Source organism: Lissotriton vulgaris, chromosome 2_1, assembly GCF_964263255.1.
Source record: "Lissotriton vulgaris chromosome 2_1, aLisVul1.2, whole genome shotgun sequence".
NCBI classification, from domain to species: Eukaryota; Metazoa; Chordata; class Amphibia; order Caudata; family Salamandridae; genus Lissotriton; species Lissotriton vulgaris.
The window spans coordinates 1182418190-1182430537 of NC_141687.1; positions in this window are offsets into that span (position 1 = coordinate 1182418190).

The following is a 12348-nucleotide window of genomic DNA, read 5'->3' on the forward strand; positions in this document are numbered from 1 at the left end:
GCTGATTTGCGGTGGTCTCCCTGTCTGACATTTACAATGATGCTACTTGGGCCTCCTCTAACACCTTTGTACGGCATTAATGGCTTTGGAATTTTCTGTGGGAGATGCTAATTTTGGATTGGGGGTGCTGCTGGCTGTTAGCTCCTGCTTTCCTTGTTTTCTGTTGCAATAAATCACCTAAAGTGCTTCTGTAATGGTTGTGTCTATTGTGTTTTCTGTTGATTTGAATGCTGGGTGCTTGGCTTGGGTATTCTCATATTGTAATGAATGGGACCAGGATTGGGGGTATTACCCGTTTATGTACCAGTAATCTTCATTAGTCCTAGCCCTGTTCATCTTGTCCCATTCATTACTCATGGATGGCCATCCTGCATATAGGGGCCTAGTAATTCAGGCGGAATGTTGGGTTAGATACTTCTTAAGTACTCCTGGTTGTAGGGGGGCATGGGGGTCCTTTGATCCTTTTGTTCTTTTCTCCGTCCCATACACTTTGAAGCACAAACAGCTCTTTGTGCCTTACAATAACTATCATAAGTATCAAAGATAAGTTTGCATACATCTTTGGAACTCTTCTTTCATGATGTCATATGTCCAGGTTGGTTCTCTAGCCTCAAGAAATCATTTCCAAAGATTTCCAATTTGTTTTATTATGCCACCTAGCAATACTTTCTTTAAACTTTAATTATGCTAAACCCGATGCCTCTTTAACAGAGAACTGATCGTCAATGCTGACTTTATCCCAAAACAGCATTTCATTGACTTCCTGACACTTCTACCTGTTTGCTGCGAGATATATACATCCTAAATAATCTACAACTTTGTTGCAGAAATCTAAACTTAATTTAAGAATTGCCCAGATTACATGTCCTATCTATAAGATAAAAGGCACTGTTGACATTTTTCTTATAACCAGCAAGGTGACTGAAAGAGTTATTCAAGGTAAATTCTGTAATTGGCACCAATGGTCCTAAAGTTATACAAGAGACCTTGCTTTCTCTCAGACACTACTTCTACAAGACTGATTTTCTTTCCCCCATTTAACCAATTACTAAGGGAGAGTGAGATATGTGGTTGTTGATTGACCCATTACTAAGGGAGAGTGAGACATATGGTTTTTGATTGACTAGGGTCTTAACCCTGGTTAAGCAGCAATTAAAATCCTTGTCGTGGTGAGGCACAATCCAACCCTATTATAACCAGTGGTGGCTGGCAGGGAACGATGGTGACTTGGTGGAGAGGTGCAGAGGGAAACAAAATAATTTTAAAAAAACACTTATCTCTTCATGGCCGTCTTCTCTATTCTGTTGTTTCTTCTCTTCCTGATGAGTCCAGGAAGCACACAGGCTCCCCTAAGGTAATCACAACACTGTTATTAGCAGCTTTATGATTGGTCTGTGCACCATAATTCGGCGCTCAGACGGGGACTGGAAGTCTGTGCATGTTATTCACCCAGGCTGTGTATTACAGCCCAATGGAGAACATGCTAAGTGCACGTCTGTTTGGCCAGCTCAAGACGGCTGGCCAAACCTCCATGTGCACTTATTGTGCATAAACCACTCCTCCTCCCAGGCTTTGCCATCAGTTCTGCCCCACCATAACCCAGCCCCATAGCTACAAAAAATAAAATGATAATAAGTATGTTGTTATAATTTTATTTGTCCTTTTTCCACTGCTCTGAGAGCAGTGGGGCGATGCTCCACCACCTTAGAATAGGAGCCGCCCCTGAAATTAACCTGTGCTCAACCCTCTAGTAGATTAGTACAGAGCAGTTAACTTAAAAGCAATGTGTACAGTATTTGTGCAACACTTCAAACAGTAATAAGAGGGAAAAGACCAATCAAAAAGAATCACACAGGAGGTTAGAAAAATAGTGCTTCTTCTAATAAATGAAACAAAACCAAAATGACAAAAATCCAATTATTAGGGTTAAAATGTCAGTGAATATAGCTTCGAAAAGCACTAAGTAGCAATTCTGAATATCTGCTCGTGCCAGACTGGGACAAAGTCACAAGTTTAGGCCGAACACGATGGAGCATAGGCCAGCTACAGGGCCCTAGTTAGGTCAGCTGGTTTGCTGGGCGTTGGTAGGATCTGCGTTGAAGATGCATCGCATAGCCAATGCAATGCATTGGTTCAGAGATGTGGTGAGGCTGTGATGTAAGGGCTTGTGTCGCCACAGAGGATCATCTAGACGAGGCTTCTGATGTGAAGTCCGGCATCAAGAATGTGGGGTGCAGCTGGGGCTTTGCGTCGTTTCTAAAGAGATGCAAGGCTGCGATGTGAAGTCTATTGTCGTTCTTGAGGGTGCTATCGATGATTGATATGCGGACCTGCACTGAGAATGTGTCACACAGTGGCAGTTCTGATGGAGTGTTGTGGTAAAGCGGGTCTTTGTGACAGATCCAATCTGTGCAACAGCAGAGATGTGACGGTTCTCTTCAGGTTTGAACCATGTTTTAGAGAAGATACTTTGGTTTTGCTGGATCCACATAGGCTAGCAGAGCACCTTAAGCTCACTCACCAAGGGTCAAGGACTGGCACCACTTAACAGGGTAGACTCACAGATGGCAGTGTCCTAGCACAGATGCAAGGTTGTTGGAAGCCTGTTGTGTATCTGAGGCTTCAGATCAGGAGGCCAGCCAACTAGCCCTTGGAGTCATTATGGGCTCTGGGTTCAAGAGATGCAGGTCCAGTCTTGCCCCCCCCCCCCCCCAGGCATGAGGGCAGTAGGCATCAGGTCAGCAGGGCAGCAGTTCCTTCAGAGCAGTAGTCCAGCAGAGTGGAAGTCATTTCAGCAGCACACTAGTCCTTCTTTCTGGCAGATTATCCACAGGTCCAAAAGTGTACTGAAGTGGTGGTGTCTGAGACCCAGTATATATACACCCAGTTACACCTTTAATGTGAGGAGATGCTTTTAGAGGCATGCTATTGAATTGCACAGGTGCCCTGCTCTTCTGATCCTGGCTGCAGACTAACTGCAGGGGTTATGCAGCCCTGTGTGTGGAGACAGGGTACAGTCTTTTCAAATGTAAGTGGGGCTGGGCCCTGCTGCTCCCTCCCATCCTGCCAGTGATGGCATGTCTAGTCACACATAAGCTCCCCATTGTGTGTGATTGTCTAGGAGGAATACACAAAGTCCAAATGCCAGCCACACCTAGTCATGTGACCCAGAGACAGACTTCAGGCACCAAAGAGCTAAGACAAGAAAATGCCAATTTTCTAATAGTGGCATTTTCTGAATTGTAATTTAAAATTTGACTTCTCCATGAGTTAAGATTTCAAATTACGATTCCAGAGACACCAAACATGAAGGGGTACATTTCCTGTTTAGAAATTACACTTATAAAATGTAATAAGGTAATTCCAATGTTATCCCATGGGAGATGTAGACCTTGCAGTAGTGAAGAATGAATTAAAGAGTTTTCCACTACCAGTTCTGGGCTGCCCAGATTCTACCTTAGGGGAGACATATATATTAAGAAGGAAGTTTTTGGCCTGATAAAATGTTTGTTTTGCCAGGTCGAAATGGCAGTTCAAAACTGCTCACAGCCAGGCTGCTGGCAGGCCTGAGACACGTTTCAAGTGCTACTTAAGTGTGTGGCACAATCAGTGCTACAGGCCCACTAGTAGCATTTCATTTACAGGCCCAGGGAACAGGTAGTGACACTTAACTAGGGACTTACAAGTTAATTAAATAGGCAAAATGGGACTAAATCAATCTCTCCTTTAAGGAGAGAGCACTATCACTTTAACACTGGTTAGCAGTAGTAAAATGTGCAGAGTCTTAAGGCCAGCAAAAACAAAGTCAGCAAAAAAGGAGGTCTGAAAGCAAAAAGTTAGGGGAAAACCACACCATGGTACCAGATCAAAACGGGAGTATACAAGTTACCCTCACTTTTCCAATATTTGTGCATTAATAAATATCTGTGCTACACTGCTTATACTCTGAAAAAAATTATTGCAAGTATTCACTTTATACAGAATGGAGTGCAGAGCAGTGTTTTTATACTGTTCCTATGTTCATGGTTACGGTTTTATGTCAGGTTACCCCAAAAAGTGTCATAATATTGTACTGTAACTATACTCACTGCGCACCACTCGCTAGGCCATCCTTGGTAATCCACATCTATCCCTACAGTCAAGGCAACATGGTTAAGCTGATTTTCAGCTGCAGCTCTAATACCCATAGTTGTTTCTGAGGCCCCCACTGTTCTCTCTCTGAGAGTTCTTGTGAATACCAGCCTTTCTGCATTCTAACAGGGTAAACATCGTTTACAACGAATCCTTTTCCCCGCAAGGAATTACAACGCATACCATTACTCAACATTTGGAGGGGGAAGAACGTGTTGGATTCAAAATCCAACACCTTCCCTACTGTTGCACATACTGGAGTTTGAAAAGTAAATTAAACTATTCCTTCATCCAGTGCCCAACAGTAGAGCAAATCGTTGTTACGACTTGCGGGGTAATGATATGCACTGTTACGACCGCATTGTAAATCCCTGCGGGGAAAAAGCATGCAAAATATAGCGGCATATTCTTCTAACAGCAATCCCGACAAATAGTAACTTTTGTTGGACCTACAGACAGTTCTGTAAATAGATTCTCCAAAAATATCAGGGAAGAAGAAGGTTTTGTGCCCCAAGACATTTCGTATAACTTTGAGTGAAGTGACGGAAAACGTACCGTTTTCCTTTATGATTCTCATGTGGACACTTAGAACCTCAAAAGTTGATTACAACTGCTTCTTTAAAGTGCAACCTCTCTTCAAGCTCTTCTTTTCAGCCATCTCCTTATTCTCGTTAAATATTTCCCAAGTAGTTAATTACCAGGTACTAGAAACACTTATTCCAAGACAGCTGTCATAATGATTAACCAGCATCCTATATGTAAAAAGTGCACACAGAAATGACGAATGGCCTAAACGGCAAATGCAGATAGGATCAAGCTGTTATTTTGCCTTCCCTGTGCTTGGATTATGAAGGTGTTTCCTTGGCCATGATCCAAGAACAGCAATGAGGCAGTGCTTTCACATTCTCAGTTACCTATTGTTGGTGGCACAGGACTTACCGTGCATCACTGCGGATGTGAGAGTAAAGAAGGAAAGGACCTTCTGAAAGCGTCACACCAGCATTTAGGCAACAGCACTTGCTCCACAAGGGAGTAACAGCCTGATTCATCATTCTCCCGTTTTGCGAGCCCCTAATAGCGATTCATAACGAATCGCTATTAAGGACTTGCAAAACGGGATTCATGTAGGAATTGCAATAATTATTGCGATTCCTACATGTTCCTTATTTGCGATTAGCTAATTGCTAATCGCTAATAAGGAATAACTCCCCATGCAACAGGCCCATAGGAATGCATGGGGAGTTATTCCTTATTTGCGATTAGCAATTAGCTAATCGCAAATAAGGATGCGATTTCAAGGGTGCAGGGGTGTCCAAAGGACACCCTGTAGCGCCCCTGAAATGTAATCTACATTGGTGTTGCGCACACACATGTCCAAAGGACATGTGTGTGTGTAACATGCAACTTAGAAAAATGCATTTAAATGCATTTTTCTAAGTTTTTGCTATTTACCGAGAGGTCTGACCTCTCGGTAAATAGCGGCCCAAAATTGCCATTTCGCAATTTTAAAATGCTTCATGAATTGCATTTAAGGAATCTCAAATAGAGATTCCTTAAATTCAATTCTTCGCAAATGTGCGAATTCTTAAATAGCGAAATTTGCATTTGGGATGATGAATCCCAAATGCAAAAATTGCACTTGCAAAAGGCAAGATTCTGAGAATCTTGCCCTTTGCGAGTGCAATTTAGCTTGATGAATCAGGCGGTAAGAGTTTAATCCAAATCACTTTGATTCCTCTACCAAGCCACTTGGGAGAACAGTCCTCTCTGCTTTGGGAATATTGCATCAGACCAGATACAATCGAAGCATATACCTATGCCCCCAGATTGCTAGTTCCGCCAACTCTTTTCAAAATCACTATTGAATGAAAATGTAGAGAGAAAATAGTTTTTCTGTAAACACTCCGTTTCTGAAAAACAGAGCACTGACATAAAACAAGCACAGATTGTTTCTAAGAGACATTCGGGGTTCGCCATACTGTTCCACTCAACCACCCCTCGCTGCCTTTTTGCAACCACACTCAGAAGCCACCTTGCAGATGAAATATATGTTACAACCACACAGGAGACAGGGATATCGAATTACAAAACAGTGGAAACTTGGATCAAGGGGAAACATTGACATTGGGGCAGGGAAACTCCATCTGTAACCTTTCCTCAAAAATTCAGCGTGAAGATCGTTTCCAAGAACTGAAACTATAGTTGCACTCGCCTTCCCCATGCCTGACCTCTCATACTGTGCAACTCTCCATTTGCTCTATTAACACAAAAAATACAGTGAGGAATAGGCAATATGACATGGAGAGAAAACCCCTAGAACACAGAGACATGGGCACTGGGACAAGGAGAAAACATCTTAGATTCTGATACATAGTCTCATTGAGACATGAAGACACACAAGGCACAGACATTGGGAGCTGGAGCCACATAATGCAGGAATAAAGACACAGTGTTAGAGATACGCAGTGCTGGGCAAAAAGGAAAAAGGGATTAGGGTAGCGAGATAAGGACACTGGATCAGAAAAAAAAGAACACTAGGGTACAAAACTGCTGGGAAAGTAAACCAAAGACATTGCAAAAGGTAGACAAAGACCCTGAGGCAGGGCACGGTGGCACAGGGTGAAATTAAACTAAACGCGGCTGATCGCCAAAAGGTTTAGAGTGAAGTCAAGTTTATTCTATCAGCAGAAACTTCATGATACATTCAGGCCCGCAAAGCCAGCAAAACACACAAGATGATAGACGGAATGTTCCACATTGGCAAAACATTCACCCCCAGTCACAAATCTGGGTTAAATCCATTGTTATTTTACTCACCACACTACCCAGTTCAGGCCATATGCAAATCAGTCTTGACCCTGTGCCTCATGGGAACAGCCCAGCCCGAGCTATCAAGCCATGTCTTCCCTAGACCGGAATCAAGCATCCTAGGACCGGTTTCTGGCTATCACCCGTCATCAGACAGGAAAGCTTGACTCCAGTGGTGTAGTGAGCATGGGACCCACATCGGGGCATACCTTTCCCACATAGGGCGAACAGCAAAACACACAAGATGATGGACGGAATGTTGCGCATTGGCAAAACATTCACCCCCAGTCACAGAGCTGGGTTAAATCCATTATTATTTTGCTCACCAAGCAACCCCAGTTCAGACACAGCCATATGCAAATCAGTCTTGACCCTGTGCCTCATGGGAACAGTTCAGCCCGAACTGCCAAGCCATGTCACCCCTGGACCGGAATCAAGCATCCTAGGACCGGTTTCTGGTTGACAATTACATATGTAAAACCACCTCAGATCACAATGATGTTGTTGGCGCTTTTTACACTACCAAGATCTGTCGACGCAAAGGAAACCTGTTGGAAATGGCCCTTTCTGCAGGGTCATCTCCAAACTTTTTGCCTTCCTTCTCCCCTGTATGCTGTAGTCATTTGTGTTGGCTTTAGGATTCTAGGCGCTTTACCACTGCCAACCAGTGCTAAAGTGCATATGCTCTGTACTCAAAACATGGCAACATTGGCTTATCCACAGTTTGTTTAATTAATTTACTTATCAGTCACTAGTAGAATGCACTATATGTGTCTAGGGCCTTTAAACTGAATGCCACTAGTGGGCCTGCAGTACTGATTGTGCCACCCACTCAGGAGACCTTTAAACATGGCTCAGACCTGTCACTGCATAGCCTGTGTGTGCAGTTTTAAACTGCCATTTTGACCTGGCAAGTTAACCTACCTGCAGAGCCCAAACCTTCCCTTTTATTACATACAACTCACTCCTAATGTAGGCCCTAAGCAGCCCTACAGGCAGGGTGAAGTGTATTTAAAAGGTAGGACATCTACTTTTGCGTTTTACATGTCCTGGTAGTGAAAAGCTGCTAAATTTATTTTTCACCATGGCAAGGCCTATCTCTCCCAAATGTTGACAGTGGGATTGCCTTAAAACATTTTTTAAGTGTAATTAGAAACTGGGAAAATATAAAATTTTGGCGTTTGAGGTTTCTAGACTCAATTTAAAATCACAACTTACAGTGAAGTCATATTTTAAATTGTAAATCTGAAAATGACACTTATAAAGTTGGCATTTTTCTACTTTAACCTACCTGTGCCTCTGCCTCTCTGCGAATACAGATCTTGGCTGGATGACAGCGGGGCTTTGTGCATTCCCTCTAGACAGTCACACAAAGAGAGAAGGGGTTGTGACATTTGTATCCTGATGGCCCATCACCAGGCTGATGGGCTTTCCTGAGGTAGATGGAGAGGAAAGAGATGACACTTGCTCCTGAATAGGGATGTGCCTGTCCTCACACAAAAGCTGCATATGCCCCTGTAGGGAGTCTGGATTCAGGGAGGAAAGGCAAGGACCTTGGGATCTTCAAAGGCCTCTTTGATGTCTTCTCTCACTTCAAAGTTGGATTTGGGTATAAGTGCTGAACCCCTGAGAGCACCAAATAAGAACTTTGCTGGAAACAAGGACATCCTGCCTGAAAGACGATCTGCTGTGTTGTAGGAGGTTACCTGCCATGTTACTACCTACATTGCTGTGTTGCCCTACTGCCTGCTGATTTATGTTCTGCAGGAGTGACTGCCACTTTGCTGCCTGCTCTATGTTATCTGCTGCCTGCTGCTTCTTGCCTGTGAGTGAGCTGGATTGGACCTGCAGTCTACAACCTGGAACCCAAGTTTCTCCAAGGTGTGTTGGCTTGGCTCCTGTTTGATGAAGACTCAAGGTCACTAAAGACTTCTTGCAACTCTGCTTAAGCTGCTGCACTCTGCCATATGTCAGTCCTAGCCTTGCCTGGGGGAACCTCTCTAGACCCGTGCCCCAGAGGTGGGTTCTGCAGCTGTTTTCAGCAACAATCGACGCAGCGGTCCTTTTGCACTGATCAGAATTGCTGCAGTGCCCGCCAACACAGCGCTGCTTTAACATCGATGCAGGTCCCGAATGTAAGGTTTGACGACAAAGCAGCACCAATCCAAAGACACCGGCTCCGAGGCTTGACTCCAAAGCATCCACCTGACTGTGTAAATCGGTACTGACACAGGGAGTCCTTGACACTAATGCTTGCTCAGTACAAAGGCACTTTTTCAGAGGGCCCTGCTTGGGTCCTGTAGCCAGCCTGCCCTCCAATTTTTGACAATTTTATTAATAAACTGCATGATTACTAGCTTTATGAACGTCCCGACTCCCCCCCTCACAAGTCCCATCCACACATAAAAGTGAAAGTCACTTTAAGTTAACTATTAACATATTAGTCCTGATTAGCTGACCAAAGCAGAGTTCTTTTAAAAGGAGTGATGTATAGGTTGTACCAGTGTTTCCCAACTGATGAGGGGAGGCACATGAAAGTTCGGTAGAGTCAATTCATGTACCAAGGGCTGTTGACGAAAGATGGATTCTTCGTGGGTCTTTAAACCAGCCCAGGTTGGATAACTGGGGCGGAAGGCTTCCAGTTACTTTGCAGACAATGCCGTTAAGTGGGAGTCGAGTGACATTTTTACCTGGTGTATAAATTTCCCAACTCTGGCTATCAAACAGGTCGTGGAGACTGAGAGGCACCAGTCCGAAGCCTCTCTGCAAGTTCTATAGTCCGTATTCCGTAAAATCGGAAGCAGCAAGCGATGGCGATCATTGGCCAGCTTTGTGCAGCAGCACAGCAAGTGTAGCCAGGATTCTCTGCAGTAATTGCATAGACGACAGGCCAGGGTGCCATCCGTACGGGCCCATTTGGGGTTGAAGTCCATGATCCTGAGGGCCAAAAGTCGAAAGTACAAAATTTTCTTTCTCGCGCAAGTGGATACTGGATCTTGCAGGTAAGGTTGGGGTTTACCTGGAATATATGATTTGTCCAGGGCCTGAGTTAGTGGATTTTGCCGAAGAGATGCAAGGTCAAGTCCAAAGGAGATGATCCGGACTTGGCGCTTAACTGCTTGGGCCCAGGCTGAGAAAGGAATTTCGTGCAGGGGCAAACTCCTTCTTTCGATTTTCAATGCTGCAATAGCTTGTCCTACCTTTGAGTACCAGGGGGAGCCCACCTCATCAAAGATTGATTTTAGGGAGTGCTTTAGCGAATGTTCTGGTGCTTTCAATACTCTAATATAGAGTTTTAAAAGGTCCCCCAGTAATACCAGCTCAGGTCGCTTAAGGCCTATTTCTAGCCTTAATCTAGTGTTCCTTGCGTATCTAGGGGCCTGTAGCACCATCTTATAGGCTTTCGCTTGGGCCGCGTTTACCACTTTGTCAAATGCACCAGGGTAGGCTATGTGCCCATATACAATGGCAGGGATCAGTTTTGCCCGGAGCACTGTCAACATTGGTTCTGCTGAGGGACTGTCCAAGCGGTGGCATAAGCGTCTTAGCGACAGAATGGTTTTGTCAATTTTAGGTTTAAGCTCCTTCAGATGTTTGACTGCAGAGGCACTCTCAGAGACCCAGGTGCCCAGATAGTTGTAGAATGGGGCAGTGACGATACGGTGCTCCCCCAGAGACCATGAAGCTTCTTTTTTGAGGGGGTATTTGCCAAAAATGCTGATTTTGGTCTTGCTCACGTTGATCCGTAAGTCATTTGACTTATTGTATAAGGCCAAACTGCTTAAGGCTCTTTGGAGCCCCACCCTAGTGTGGTCCATGATCACCGTGTCGTCTGCATACTGGAGTGTTCCCAAGACGAGCCTCCCCAGTTTTGGAGGTGCTAAGTTGGCATCTTTCAGAGCTGTCCCCATGTCCGCAGTATACAAGTTGAAAAGCATGGGGGCCAAGACGCACCCCTGCTTGAGGCCCGAGTTGGTTTCAATTCTTTCGGTTGTTATTGTAGGGCTTAGCTTCACCTTGACCCAGGTGCCCTCATAGAGCACTTTTATAGCTTTTAGCAGAGCCTGTGGTAGCCCCCACGAGTCAAGTTTTGCCCAGAGCCGGCCCCTGTTCACTCGGTCAAAGGCTGTGGAGTAGTCTATGAAACAGCAGAACAGGGGCGGTTTGTTCCTCGTATTGGCCTTCTTCGCGAGGTAGGAAAGGGCTAAGATGTTGTCATGAGTGGAGCTATGGGCCCTAAAGCCGGTCTGTGTGGGCGGAAGAATGCCGTTCTTGTCCACCCAATCCTCCAGATCCCTGAGAAGAAGGCGGGCGTATATCTTTGCTTCTACGTCGAGGAGAGCTATAAGCCTATAATTGGCCGGGTTCGTGTGGTCCCCCTTTTTATGGATGGGGAATAGAATAGAACCTTTCCAAGAGGATGGCAACATTGCTGTGGCAAAAGAATGGTTAAATAAAGGGGTGAGTCTGGATGCAAAAAAGGCTGAGGCAGTTTTCAGAACCTGGGCCGGAATCCCATTTGGGCCTGGAGCGCCATCAGTTCTTATGGCCTTGATGCACTTTAGTACCTCCATTTCTGTGAACGATCCGGTGCAGGTCGAGTTTACGCCTTCTGACGTAGCTCTTTCGGGTTCGATAATTTCCGCCGCCACCTTGGACCACGCACGGCTTCCTGCAGTGGCCTGATTTGACTCGCAGGTATACAGCCCCTTGGCATACTGTTCCCACACTTTCCCTGCAACACTATTTTCCTTTTGCTCTCCTCTGGGGGTCAGACTGGTAATGAAACGCCAAAGCTTGCTATTGTCATTACCTTTAATTAGGGAGAACACAGTCAACCAATTCTGTTCAGTCTGCAGTTTTTTGTGGGCCCAGACTTTCTTTTTATAGTTTGTTCGCAGAGCAGCAATGGAGTATCTCCCTGACAAATGAGTGCCTTTCTTTTGTACCCTGATTGCCTTATTTAGAGCACGCTGCCCTCCATCGCGGTTCGTCAGAACTTTGTGTTTAACTTGGTCTGGTATGACCTTGAGTAACCTTTTAGCGTTAATGACTTCTAGGCACTATTTTTAGATTTAAAAAAATCAAATCTTGACTTCAACTAATTGGGTTTCTGTTGATTCGTCTTCTTTTGCTCTTATACATATTCTCTATTTTTGTGGACTGGTGTGAAGTCTTTTTGTAGGGTTTTCACTGTATTACTGTAATTTAAGTGATCCTAAAATACTTTACACATTGTCTCTTAAGTTAAGCCTTACTGTTCTGTGCCAAGCTACCAGAGGGTGAGCACAGGTTAATTTAGCGTGTTTATTTGACTTACTCTGACTAAGATTGTGGCTCCTGCTGGGACAGGGTGTAAACTCTGCCAACCAGAAACCTCAATTTCTAACAAACCCTTTCAAGATTCGT